The sequence below is a fragment of the Pleurodeles waltl genome, chromosome 2_1 (assembly GCF_031143425.1).
Source record: "Pleurodeles waltl isolate 20211129_DDA chromosome 2_1, aPleWal1.hap1.20221129, whole genome shotgun sequence".
Taxonomy (NCBI): Eukaryota; Metazoa; Chordata; class Amphibia; order Caudata; family Salamandridae; genus Pleurodeles; species Pleurodeles waltl.
The window spans coordinates 806,914,258-806,929,222 of record NC_090438.1 but is presented as its reverse complement, the minus strand read 5'-3'; the positions used below and the strand labels follow the sequence as shown (position 1 = coordinate 806,929,222).

The window sequence follows — 14,965 nt, the reverse complement described above, 5'->3', positions numbered from 1 at the left end:
AAGAAGCACTGCTCTAAGAAAACATATTGACGTTAAGCCAACCATGTCATCAGTTTCACTTGGAGGGATTGGTTCTAATATGATTTATTGGCAAGGTATGGACATCTAGAGATGGAAAATATGTGATAGCAAGTCATAACTCTTTGCCTTTTGTGAGTTACCAATCCACTCTCAAGATGCCTTCGAGTAAATATAATTTTTTTCATAATTATTATTGTGAATTTTATTATTAAAAGTTACAATTACTGTAAATGTAATTATATAAATTGATAATATAAGAGTAAATATGATTATATAAAGTACACCAAGTAAAATGTATACATTTTTTAATTCATTTATTTTTCCAGAGCTGGTGGTGAATGACCATGCAACATCATGAAGAAGACTGAAAGAAGCACATCCTGTCCCTCTGATCCCCGGTGTGTAATTCATATATGCTCAAATGTTCAACATGGAGTTACGCTGACAAGCCGACGCAGCTCAAGTAAGGAATCACATTCCACTGTTAGACACTGAATGTGGAAAGCAACACGGTTCTCCAAGTATTTTACCACAGGAAGTGCAGGAGCCTGTTTACCATGAAGAGAGATTTACAGGCTAGTAAGCGAAAAGCTGAAGTAAATGTCAGTGATGATCCTAGAATGTGTAAGTGCACAAGTAAATGCTTAAACGGAAGAACATCATTAAAGTCAACCATGTATGCTGAAAAATGTATATTTTGTGGAAAGATAAAATGCTACAAGGGAAAATTAATTGTGAGAAATGAATCATGGCTTTGGGGCTTTGAGTTGACAAAAGAATGTGTAACAATTAATTGTGATTCAAAGATCCTAGCAGTTTGTAGTAGGGACATAGTGGCTGCAGAAGCCCATTATCATGCATCTTGTTTTAGGAACTATATAAGGGTTAAAGCAAAGGAGGAAGATCATGCATCTAGCATTCAAAACTGATGATCACGACAAAAATATGAGAGATGAAGCATATGATTAACTATTTCAATACATTAGAACAGTGATTTTTCCCAACAAAGAGGTAATCCATGTGACACCTCTCACTGAAAGGCTTGAAACACTCATGACACGCAAAGAAATACAGCGAATAAATGAATCAACCAAGAAGCATATTAGAAGAAAATTGGACTCAGAGTTCAGTGGCAGCCTCCACATATTCCCACACAACCAACGACAATTATTGGCCAAACCTGATAGTGTCATGCTATAGGACGTTGTAAGAGAAAACCAGAGTTTGAAAAGAGAATTATCAGCTTTAAAGGTTAAGACAACAGACATGAACAAGATAATCGATCAAACATCATCGCACATAAAAACAATGATTAAAACAAACTTGACATCAACACCATGACCATATCATCCATCAGACTTTGATAAAGATTCATTTACAGTGCTTGATTTCTTTTGACGGTTTCCATTAGGACTTCTGACTGGAGATCCAGAAAATACAAAGCCGTCCAAAAGTGTCGCCTTACTTATGCAGTCATTCAGTCAGGACATTATATGTGCAGTCACAAATGGCCAGCAGAACCCCATCCCCACTCAATCAATTGTTGCTCCCATACACAGCAAAAACACTGACAGGCAACATTGAAATCATTGGCATTCTAAACAGACTTGTTGATGGGATTTCATATGCACAACTGGAAAAAATGATACCGCCTTGAGTCTTCAGAAACTTGCTGCTACCATAAATGGGCAAATTGTTCTTCCACCTGGCGTTCCGTTTTATGTCTTCACTAACTTAGCATGATATAACATTGATAGGCTGAAAGAGACTCTTACTGGTAAGGGGACAACTCATTGAGTCAACAGTATAGCTGTGCAGCCCAAGTTGTTTGGACCACAATCTTTTACAGCTCCACTCCCAAGCATTGAGAAACAAAAGCAAAGAACATTGACCACCACAAAGTCTGAAGAATTGTTCATGTATGTTTCTGGTGAACAAGTTGGGCCTCCGCCATTGATGTCAAGTACCAAAGTCATGCCGGATTGTGTTGCCCAACTGAAGATTGCACAAAATAAGAACATAATCTGGGTTGTTACAAGACAAGAAGTGAGCCTTGCACAGAAAATATCAAGTTGGACAGGATCTAACATCAGTATTAGAGACATAGTTAGTGTAGCACAGGATTCAATTGGCTACTTGTCACCCAATTAATGCTCCTGCAGCTGAGTTGACAACTGTTTCTGAAATTTTCAAACAGTCAGAACTGATAAGGGAATCACTACATTTGGCGAAAATTGCAGTGGTCATGGATCACGCTCTCTACCCAATAGAAACTGAGATTGTGTGGAAGCATAAAGCAACATACGACAGAATCGTTCTTCGAGTAGGCACCTTTTACACCATTTGCAATGTCATGTTCTTTATTGGAAAACGCTTTTATGACGCTGGCCTTCGCTACCTTTGCATTGAAACAGACATGATAGCAGAAGGATCAATATCATCACTACTAGAAGGTTGTGTGTACAATCGTGCAGTTCAAGTACACAAGTGTGTGTATATGAAGCTATGTTGAGACTGGGTTGGTTGGAATTTATCCCGTGGGTGGAGAAGAATTACAAAAAGAACAGTCAGCTCCTTCACTGAGTATGATAATGACTGCAAAAGACCTTTGCCAACAGAGATTAGACGACCTCTTGCAGAATGCTGCCTTTGCTGAAATAAAACAGCTTTGGGATGTATTCCTGGAAAACCTTCATTATGACAATGGAGATCTCTCTGCATTTTGTATGTCGTATGTGGTTACTGTTGAAAATGTCTTACTGGCTCTGCTGCAAGCTGCTCGAGAAGAAAATTGGCATTTATATCTTACCTCCATATACTCTATGATTCCATGGTGTTTACGTATGACAGGATGAACTACGCTAGATATCTTCCAGTATACTCTGCCGAAATTACATTACTTGCAGTGAAACATCCAGAGATACACCACTACGTCAGTAATGGATGATTTTCAGTTCAACTGTCAAATGTTAATCCGTTTGGACTAATTCAAGCGATAGAGGTAACAGTCAACAAAGACACACAGACTCAAGGTGGTACAACAAGGTTCAACCTTAAGGCGTGTGCTGTGAAAAGACATTATATGACGAGTGAACACAGAGGTGCCTTTTTTGGTCAGGTAAGGGAAATGGTTCATAACAACGGATCAGATCTTACTTGCACAGACATACATAAGTCCCGAATTGAAAACGACAAACATACTGTTCCGAGAGCAGTTAGTCTGGTTCAAAGCTGGATAAACCCATTTGTTGGCCCACATGATCTCATTAGTCTCTCTATGGCAAAAAAGGCATCTCAAGACATAGCATCTGATATAATGGGGCATGAAATAGGTGAACAATGATATACAGACTTCATACTTGAGCGACTTAAGAATAATCCACTTATTAGGAAGTTTAACGACCCAATGAAAATGAACAAACTAAAAACCTTCACTAAGATGTCCGAGGAGAAAGCAATGAACAGCAATGGCAGGACAATCACCATGAAAGCAGACAAAGCACTATCTGATTGAATCATTGTGACAGCACAGAATCAGAACCTTCAAATAGTGGATGTACTCTCTCATCCCTTAGGACCTTTACCATGGGCTTTAGAAACTCCATAAGGTGTGTTGCAAGAGACAAAACAAAGCAGTTTTAGCAACACACTTTCAAAAAAACGTTACCTGTGTAGTGACAGGTTGGATTGGAATGTATTGTGTAAGGTTCCAATTGGAACACAGGTTTTTGACAGTTGAAGTCTGGAGCAGAGAGGAGACGTTTCATGGTGTGCGGGGCTTGCTATACTACAAAATAAATACTTCAAACGCACCTGCTTCTAGCTCGTTATTACAGGAATTGGCGACGAGGATAAAGAACAGCCCCCACACCGGTTTCCTTCGACTGGACCTGATCCTTCTTCGCGTCTTTCGATCTCCTTTGACAACACCTGTTCGCGTCTTTTGAAATCCAGGACTCCGGTTATATCCTCTGACTGGGAGTCTTCTTCTCGGTTCCCGGTAGGCGCTGCGCTGCTGGCTGGTATCGTCCACAGTTTGTCGGGGATTCGCGCTTTTTGGGAGCTGCGCAACTTCGAAATCTTATTGGCGCGTCTCGAGCTGTATTCTGAGCTCGAGATCGCGCAAAGGCTGTGCGCACGAAGGCTGCACGCGCTGTGGCAGCAGTCAGTTTGGGAGCAGTGATCCCAAGACCGCGCCCAGGAAGTAATGTGTACCGCAGCTGTCAAGTCTGAGGCAGCGCCCAGGAAGTAATTGGTTGCTGATCTTTGAAGACAGGTTGTGAACCACGCCCTGGAAGTAAACTGAGAAAATCCAAAGGAAAGAACCTTAAGTACTACATTATGTCAAAGGATTAGAAGAAAGACTGTTTGAGGTTTTTCTGTTTTTTTCAGTGATTAGACAATTCTTGCATCTGTATAGGGGAGCAGTGTGTTTAAAAAAAAAACTAAAAAAAACTGGGTATACAATTTTAATACACAAGTTACGGTTTATTCATCTTTCTATTGAGACAATGTCTACTTTGAATGTACATGCACCCCAACCATTTCTTTTAGCAAAAGGGGAACCTGTCATACAGTGGCAAGAATGGAAAGAATATTTCTGCAATTACATTGACACTTTTGAAGAAGAAGAATTTTCTGCGGAAAAGAAAATTCTATTGCATTGTATAGGTCCTGGGGGCTTGAAATTGTACAATGAGATGGAAAAAAAACTAGGAGCGATTCTGATAGTGGGGACGTATTTACTCAAGCATTAGAGGATTTAGACGCTCATTTCTCTCCGACGGTCTGTGTAGCGGTGGACAGATTCTAATTTTTTCAAAGAAAACAATCTAAGTCTGAATCTGTAGAAGACTATGTGTCAGCTCTTGGGATCTTAGCTAAAACGTGCAGATTTGGTGGATTGCAAGAATAATTCATAAGTGATCAAATTGTAATGCATACCAGTAATCCTAACATTCAAGACAAATTATGGGTAAATGGAGAAGCACCGTTGAAGGAAGTTATTGCGCTAGTTACTGGTAGATGCGTCAAAGCCATGGAAGAGGATACGAAAGATATTAAACAAGTTTTGATTACCAAAGGAAATTCTACTAGCAAAAACGACACGAAGAGTACGCCCTACAAACAGAAGGATCAGCGAGATCAACACAATATTAAAAAATGTTTTAGATGTGCAAGTGCTGACCATTTTGCTGATAAGAAGTGCCCTGCTAAAAATCAGAAATGTTCATTATGTGGTCGCATTGGGCATTTCGCAAGAGTTTGCAAAAGTGCAAAAAAAGGAAATATTACGTTTATTGAAGAAGAGAATGATTTGGTGTGTCAGGAGAATCAGGATGATGAGAATGGGGTCTTTTGCATTGAATATGATTTACTGGAAATTGAACAAGGACGGAATAGAAAACCTGTATGCGTGCTGAGAATGGGTGGTATAGATGTCGATGTAACATTTGATTCGGGTTCGTCTTTCTCAATAATTGAACAAAAAATTTGGTCAGAAAAATTCAAAGTAACATATGGTGACATACTTGATAGAACAGAGGTGAAAGCAAAAAGTTTTACCGGGGAGAGAATAATTTTGTAGGGTACAAAAATATGGAATTCGAATTTAAAGGGAAAAAGGCTATGTGCAAATTGTATATATCGGAAAAAGGACCATCTGTTTTGGGGTGGGTTGACCAAGGGAAATTAGGGATAATCCTTAACCCCAATAGTTCTGAGACAGTATTCTCAACTGTTAGTAGCGTTGATTACGATGGAATTGTTCACAAATATCCTAAAGGTTTTTTCAGGAAAAGTGGGGTGTTGGAACGATTTTAGACACAAGATTGTGTTGAGAAGTGGAGTCAAACGAGTTGTTCACAAAGTTCGATATGTACCCTTCTCGGTCAGCGACGAAGTTTTATGCGAACTTAAAAGACTCACGAATGAGGGCATAATAGAGCGAGTGGAATCAGCAGAGTGGATTTCTCCCCTGGTTGTAGTTAAGCGTACGAATGGTAAGATCAGATTGTGTGTCGACTTAAGAAGTCTGAATGAGAGCATAATGATTGATCAGTACCCGCTACCAAAGATAAATGAGATGTTTGCATTCACAAAAGGTATGAGTTGGTTTTCTACTCTTGATTTAAAATCAGCTTATCACCAAATTAAGCTTGATACGGATAGCAAGAAATTAACAACGTTCATAACGCCATTTGGTTTCTATCAATTCATGAGGGTACCATTCGGGTTGGCTTCGGCCGCTGCGATGTTCCAGAGAATCATGAGTGACTTACTATTTGGTATTAATGGTGTTATGTTCTTTCAAGACGATGTTTTATTAATGGGTAAGACTAACAAAGAGCATGATATGACATTACTTCAGGTATTGGATGTGTTTGAAATTAAAGGTTTAACTGTGGAGTTTGGAAAGTGCAAAATTGCTAGTAGGAGTGTTAAATATCTTGGTCATGAAATCAGTGAGGGCGGCATAAAACCCAAGGAAGAATTGGTGAAAGCAGTCATGATGGCACCTGTTCCTCACAATAAGGACGAAGTCCGAGCTTTTTTTGGGTCTGGTGGAGTTTATTTCGAAATTCATTAAAAAAAATTCTGAAAAAACTTTTGCCATAAGACAACTATTGAAGACTCGAGTTAAATTTGTATGGTCCAGAAATTGTCAGGAGGAATTTGACAAACTGAAAGTTGAAATTAGTAAAGCTCCTTTCTTGAAGGGTTTTGATCGTTTAAGTAAAATATTTGACACCACTGATGACAGCACAAAAGGTTTAGGGGCTGTGTTATCACAAAAGAATGATGAAAATGAGGAATGGATTGTTGGTTTTGCTTCTAGATCATTATCGGATGCGTAGATTAAATATTCTGTAATAGAAAAGGAGACGTTGGCGTGTTCTTGGGCTTTAGTACATTTCAGGCAATATATATGGGGACTTAAAGTGATTGTAAGAACTGATCAAAAGCCCTTGACGAAAGTTCTAACCAGTAAGGGGTTACAGAACGCTTCTCCTAGACTAGCCAGAATGTCGGTGAAACTATTGGATTTCAATTACGAGGGACAATACATACCTGGTACAAAGAATAGGGTTGCAGATTTTCCAAGTCGGTTACCATTACCTTTTGATTCTAGGAAGGATTCGGATGAGGAGTTTGTCGAGGATGAACAGGTTGCTTTGTTATTTGATGAGGGTCAGGATGGAGTCAACATAGATGAATGGAAAATGGGCATGGAAACTGATAAAGAATTACAGAAAATATTGACGTATGTGCGTTTTGGGTGGCCGAACCAAAAAATTCTCTCTGAAACAGAACGTAGCTTTTGGGAAGTTCACAATTAGCTGAGTGAGGAGCAAAATATCCTCTTGAGGTGCGGTAGGTTTGTTCCACCAATGTCACTTCGTACAAAAATATTGGGAGTGTGTCATGAAGGGCATTTAGGTATTTCCAAGACCAAAGCGAGAGTGAAGAATATGTACTGGTGGTCAGGTTTGGATGTTGAGGTGGAGAGATTAGTAAGAGAATGTACCATGTGTGGGAATGCTGACAAAACACAGAAGACTTTCAACCCACCGTTGTTTCCCGTTCCTTGCCCAAACATGCCATGGGACAAAATTGGTATAGATATCATGGGACCAGTAGAAAATATTCAGGGTGAAAAGAAATTCATTATTGTAGCCATGGATCACTTTTCTAAATGGGCGGAGGTGAAAATCACTGATAACGTGCAGAGTGAGGATGTTGTGAGGTTTCTGGATAAGTTGTTTATTAAGGAGGGGCTACCAAGATGTGTAATTTCTGATAACGGCCCTCAATTTATTGCTGACACTTTCAAAAAATTCTTGCAAAGGAATGGAATCTTCCACAAATTAACTTCGGTATATCATCCAGAAGGCAATGGTTTAGTTGAGCGGTTTAACCGAGTAATTAAAAGCACTTTGTAATTGGCAGCTAGTAGCGGTCTGAACTGGGAAAAGGAAGTATTCAAAATGATTTGGGCTTACAGGATAACACCTAATGGTAGCACAGGTAAAAGTCTGTTTGTTATTATGAGAGGCAGGAAACCAGTAAGTAAGGAGTGTGCATGGATTCGGGAAGGAAAACTTTCTGAATGGTCATTGGAAAATGTAAAAAAAAAATTATTAGAGGCAACAAAAATGTACAAGTTATATTATGATCGGAAACAGAATGTGAAAATGGTTCCTGTGATTGTGTGTGACTGGGTAAGAGTTAAAAAATATTGTAAAGTGCGTAAGGATGAAAGTAAGTTTAGTGAACCTTTGAAAGTTACTAAGTTATTTTGTAATTCGGCACTATTGAGTGATGGGAAGGTGTGGCATCTAAGTCGCTTGGCTAAATGTAAAAATGTGTGTGATAAGGGCGGTCTAAGGAATTATGACTGGATGGATGATGAGTGTGATAGGAATAGTATTGGAGGTGATGTGGGAGGTAAGAGATGAGAATGAAGCTAGAATTGAGAATGGATTCTTGGATGTTAATTCCAGTGGTAGGAGGGGAAGGTTCGGAAGGAATTGAGAGATTATGTATATTAGTTTCACATTTGTTATGCCATATAAAGTGAACGTGTAATTTTTGTTACAAGGTTCTATTTCAAAATGTTTTTTTCACTAGTAGATTTACTGTGTTGTATAATTAAAAAAATATATACATACATATATGTTCAGAGGGAAGGTGTGTGGTGACGGGTTGGATTGGAATGTATTGTGTAAGGTTCCAATTGGAACACGGGTTTTTGACAGTTGAAGTCTGGAGCAGAGAGGAGACGTTTCATGGTGTGCGGGGCTTGCTATACTACAAAATAAATACTTCAAACGCACCTGCTTCTAGCTCGTTATTACAACCTCTGCTGAGGAAACACATGGAAAGTCAGCCACGCTGATTGATGGTTTGGTTCTTGTTCAGAGGTTAACAGGAGAGGAATCAAACTTTGATGAGGTGGCTATGACTGTTTTGTCCATGGATTTGTAGGAAGGAAATAAGAATCAAAGAATCAATGTTGTGTTTGATACGTACAATGAGACGTCTATTAAGAACAGCGAAAGGACAATCAGAGTGGAAGAAATCAGGCATCAGTTACAAAGCATCTCACCTTCCCAGACTGTCAGACAGTGGAGTAAATTCCTAAGCCATGTAAAGAATGAAATGACTCTCATAGCATTTCTTGTTAACAAATGGAGGAAACAAGAGTATATTGTAAAAGGTGAGAATAAAACACTGCTTGAGAACTGTGAAGATAAATGCTAAACAATCACATCTGAAGGGAGCCACGAAGTGCCTGATCTCAACAGTACACACAAAGAAGCAGATGGTCGTTTGTTGCTGCATACTGTACACAGTGCTAATGAGGGTTATGAGGCAGTAATGATAAGCTCGTATGACACTGATGTGTTTATTTGGTGTTTGGGATTCCATGACAGAATCATGGCTAAATTGTTTCTGAAATGTGGTGCTAAAGTACTCTTGTGAGTCATTGACATTGGGAAAATAGCTTCAACTCTTGGTGAAAATGTTTGTCGAGCTATGATAGGTCTCGATACGTTTACCGGACGTGACACAGAAAGCGCATTTGCAAGAAAAGGAAAACTGAGTGCATACAAAATCCTGTCTGTCAGCAGACATACACAGGAAACATTTTCGTAGCTCAGAAATTAATGGGATCTCGCTGAAGAACTAATGGACACATTGGAGCAGTTCTTAAGCTTGTTGTATGCACCAAAATCTTTGGTTCATCACGTGAATGACTTGATATATCACCTATTCTGCACAGAGAAGGGCGAGATAGATAGTCATCAACTTCTACCTTGCAGGGACTGTCTGAAGAAACATAGCGAACGTGCAAATTATCAAGCCGCTATAAGCAATAGATCTCTTCTGAATGATCCATGGACACCTAGTCCAATTGAGAGAGGGTGGAAGTTGGAAAAACATGAGGGAGCAGAGCAACTGGTAGTGGACTGGATGGAGGGGCAGCCAGCACCTCAGGCTGTGTTAGATCTACTAGCTTGCAACTGCATTGGGAATTGCAAACTGCCAACATGTGTCTGTGTAAATGACCTCAAGTGCACTGACATGTGCAGACTTCCTGCCTGTGAAAATCAAACACACACACAGAATGATGACACCTATTCAGAAGATGATGATGGTGACAAATATGAATGATAAAATTGTGTTTATGTTCACTCATGAAATCGCCTATGTAAGATGTGACAACAATTATTTGTTATTGTAAGTGAACGTTATGCAGATAATCTATATCGAAATATCAGGAATACAATGACATTTTACTGTTATTATTTTAAGTACTTCATTGTTATTATTACAATTGATAATCATAATTATTTTTAAATTACATTGAATTTAACCAATCTGGTGGAATTAGATTTATATTTCCACTTATTATGATGAATGTGAATGCTATTTATCAAACATATGAAAAACCTTTTTTTCCAGCTATGGTTTCTGTTCCAATAATATCAGACAAAAGGCAACAAGTGATGGCTTGCCATCACATATTTTCCATCTCTCGGCATCAATATCCATGCCTGGCAAAAAAAACATTTTGGAACCCATCTCCCTCAGTGGTACCAATGGCCTAAATTTGGGGTGCTGGACTCACATAATTGAAACAAAATCGAAATACCTCTTGCCTTCCCAAAATAAGATAAAAAGATTTACAGGAGATGCAAATATGTTTTATTTAATGTGTAATCACACCTCAGAAGGGCACCATAGCCCTGCAAATTAATGAGAGGCTGACGGTGTCCAACACATAAAGGCAATTGGCTGGCCAATAACAAAGATTTATTCACACCTGTTCATTTCTTCTTCAATGATTACCTTGTAACATAGCGTGGAAATAATATTGCTGAAAAACATCATGTCAACTGTTTAAATTTGATATGAACCTCTGTAAAAGTGAAGGCACTGAAAAAGCTGCATTAGCAAAAAGGGAAAAAAGCATCTTAAATCTTTCTCTTCCAGGCTCTCCAGAATATCACGATTTCCTGAATTGCACTTTTTGCACAAAATAAGCTAAAATGCGCTGTGCTTGCAAATGCTGATAAAAAGACCGCAACAGAAGTCATTTTATATTGTGGTTTAATTTTGCATGTAAAAACAAGCATTTGCAATGCAATGGGTCTCGCATTTGCTTGAGTTAGAGCTATGGGCATTGTAAATTCCTAACTAGACTTTTCTTGCCACATAAATTGAAAATGAAAAGTAAAATAGTTGACATAAGCAAGGTTAATTTAAAGCGCCACGGCTGCAGTGAGCGCAAGAGTTATTGGCTCCCTGCGTGAATGTCTAGAAAGGATTGCGGCTGGAATGAAAGCCACACCGAAATCAGAGAAGGGGCCATCACACGTTGTAACAGGAGGAAGCGTGACGTAGTGTGATGGCCAACAAAAATGTTCACTTAGTGAAATCGCCTGCGAGGGAAACCAGGACACAACACACAAAGGAGGGACATTTCACAAAATGCACCAATAAAAATGAAGCATTAAAAACAAGCACAACAAAGAACGAATAGCAAGAGTGGGCGTGGTTAAAAGCCCACAGAGAGACTGCATGCTCACCCCTAAAAAGCTGCTTCTATGTTTTTGGCTGTATGTGCTCCACGTCAGCATGCCATGAGTGATCCCTTCAGACTTTCCAGTAAGCCGGTATTTTGGAAGTACAGCACCAGTCAGACTTGGCAGTGCTTGAATTCATCATTACAAACCCTCAACAAGGCTTGTCCTCTTACTGATCTGGTTGTGCTTCAGTGTTGTGGCCTCCTCTCACGCCTTGCGATCATAAGCTGATCCAGGGAGACAGAGACAGAGACAGAGAGAGTGGGAGAGAGAGAGAGAGGCAGCCAGAAATGTCTGTTTATATGATTGTTCAAAGCTAACCTCCAAGGTTCGCCAGCAGGATCAGACTGGCCAATCGGGCAATCAGGCAGTGCCCGATGGACTGGTTTGAAACATCAGTACGTGGGTCGTTTCTTTTAGCTGTGAGTGGGCCTGTATTATGGTCTGCTGGGATGGTTTTCACAATTGACTTCCCTGATATTAAAACAAACATAGCCAGCAGCAAGCTCAAATCCATGCAGTTTTCCACAATTTGCAAAACACAATACAACACGTCACTGCACTTTCGTTTTACAAATGGGGGGCATTTTTATTTTGGTGCCCGGTACCCTTGCCGTGGAAAGATGTGTACATTAAACACATCTGGCTTCTGTTTGTTAATTGATCGGGAAATAAATGTTTATTTTCTATGCATGGTGCCCGCATAATGTTGGAAGTGAATGAAAAAAGAAAATAAGATTCACCGGTGCAGACTTTTTCATATCGCGGGTGTTAAATATGTTAAAACCCAGGGCAATCGGAGTGGATTTAGATCGAGGGTGTTAAATGTGTTAAAACTCCTGCCAATCGGAGTGGTGAAGAGCAAGGGCATGCACAAATATTTTAATGTTGACATTTAACAGCAGTACGAGCAATAGACAGTTGGCGATTAAGTAGCTTAACTGCTCATGGGGAAATGAGACTACATGGGCTGGGTGGCTCTTCTGCCATCATTATGTATCTGTGAATCTTTTGCATGCGAGCATTCCACTTCAAAACGAGTTCAACCGATCTCCCTCACTTTTTCCTTTTATGAATGTGTCAGAGAGTCTAAATCAGCCTATATAAATTATTGTTGCTCACAATAGATGCATAAGAAATGTTTAAGAGGTCCTTGCCTTTATACTGCAGATAACATTTTTTATTTGTATGTGATAGTGCATAAAATGATAGGTCTAAAAACAAGGTGTGCTGAAGTGTGCTGTAGGGAGCAGGCTCCTTCTGTGTGAAAAGCATAGAGTTCACTCTGTAATATGTTCAACATTCCAGACACATTTTGTCAGTCCAGTTTTTAGGGTCGAGCCTGCGTTGCATGCGCTCCCGCATGGGTATCGCAGCGAGACGCTTTAGTATTTAGAAAAGGGCTCGGAGCCCTGTCAACTTCACGTCAGTGTTTTTTATTGGTTCGTGGGCTTGCCTAATAAAATCTGCTTGCTTTCATTAGTCGAAAGCACGCATAGGTCATGCCTTTTCCGGTGGCTAGCCCTCCTCGAGCGCAGCGACCAAGTACAGAAAACATGCGAGGCTCGCTGTTTTCCATCAGGCTCGTGGACTTCTTTTTCTCTAATTTACGAGCGCAATCTCGCTTGGCAGAAGTCAAGCGCTTTACATAGTTAATTTCACTTTTTTTCGGGTTATGTACATAAATGCACTTTTGCCCGATAGGTGAAAAGTCGGGTTAGGAGTTTACAACGCGATCAGCTCTAACATGAGCAAACGCGAGACCCGTTGCATTGTAAATGCTTGTTGTTACTTCTCTAATTTTCACATTACACTCTCAGCACTACAGTTACCAGCATTCAAGATACAAGTTTAGATTAGATGGGATAATGATGCACAGAAAAGGGAAAACCGAGAACGCAGGAGATGTTGGGTCTCGCACCGAAAAAAAGGTTTTAGGCCTCACAGCAGGCAAAAAGGGAAATGGATGTCTGAGAATGGGGATCTCTTCCTTGAACAGGCTCTGTCACTACTCTAAAAAACCAAGCATAGAATGCATAATGCTGTTAATGAGGTGTGTCAAGTCAGGATGCACTAGCTGGGGCAAGAGCAATTTTGAATATATCTTACGAAATGCAGAACTGCCCTACCCCATAGTTAAACACAGAGGCGAGTGGTGAGAGGAAAGGCAAGCCTATGGAGTGCATCCCCCCTCAGATAATATGGCACCTACTTGAGAACCTTAGCCTGGGCTAAATTAGAATTGCAGAGAACGAGAGAGAGGAACTGGTATTAGATAATGGCAGACAGGAAGTATGGGTTATATTTGCTGTTCTGTCGCTCTAAGTCAGGCAGGCAATGGGAAATAATAAACAAGAGAACCGTGTCCTTCTTGCCAGGGTTGGTGGTAAATTCATGGTTCTTGCCAATTGCAGAAGTCTTCTTGTTGATTTATTCTCGGGTTCTAATGCCAGCCAAAGTGGTCATGATCACAGAACAAAATGAAGAATGTATCAGTGGAAATGAACGTTAAGACTGTATGATGGGAGGAGAAAAGAAGGGAAAGGGAGTTTCCTTTCACCGTGGTGTTATCTTATGATTTTAATCATCAAGCAGTTTCTTTACAGTTCAATTGTTCTTTGTGGGTCTGCTCTTGATCTCTCTTCATCTCACCTGCATCTCTCTTGCGACTGTCTGCATTCTCCTCTTCTTCCACCCTTGTAGTTGCACATCCTTCTGTCCACCTGTTGGGCATATCAGACCCTTTCACTCCACTCCTCCCATCTCCGTGGTGTGCTCTCGTATTTCGTCACTTTCATCTTGATTGGAAGTGTCATGTTGGTATTGTGTGCATTACCCAATTGCCTGATGTTTTCCAGAGAGAGATGAGTTTCTGAGCTTTTACTATGTGCACCTGTGGTTGACCGGTGCATAGAACCAGGCAGGGGAGTCAGTATGATATGGCCCATAGACAGTTTCCTGCCACAGAGGGTTTCTAACATTTAATATAAGGCAAAACAAGCTGGAAGGCTTCACTGGTGGCTTCTCATCGCTAAGAAAGGTAGGTTTATTGTTGCACAATCTTGGTGGCCAAAACACAATAGCAAGGGATACATAGTAAAATCCTGCCCATTTACTTTTGATATGCTTTTCTGAAAGGGAAATATTATCCGGGAATGAGCTTGCATCTTTTTGTGCTGCTGAAAACTGTTCAAAACTAATAAAGCTGAATAAAACAAAGAACCATAAAATGTCTCAAAAAACAAAACTGTGTGCTGCAAAATTAGCTGTTTTGTGCCTCCAAATTTTGCAAATTCATGGCGCAATATCCTGGGAGGACAGGGTATGCTCTTTTTCAAATATACATAAGG

General features: G+C 40.0%; 1 protein-coding gene across 2 annotated transcripts in view; it reads right to left on the bottom strand.

The window, feature by feature from the left end:
* The window catches only part of C2_1H5orf22 (chromosome 2_1 C5orf22 homolog), a 366,167-nt gene that overhangs the window by 72,507 nt on the left and 278,695 nt on the right, over positions 1-14,965 (bottom strand). The gene's annotated exons all lie outside the window — the stretch shown is intronic.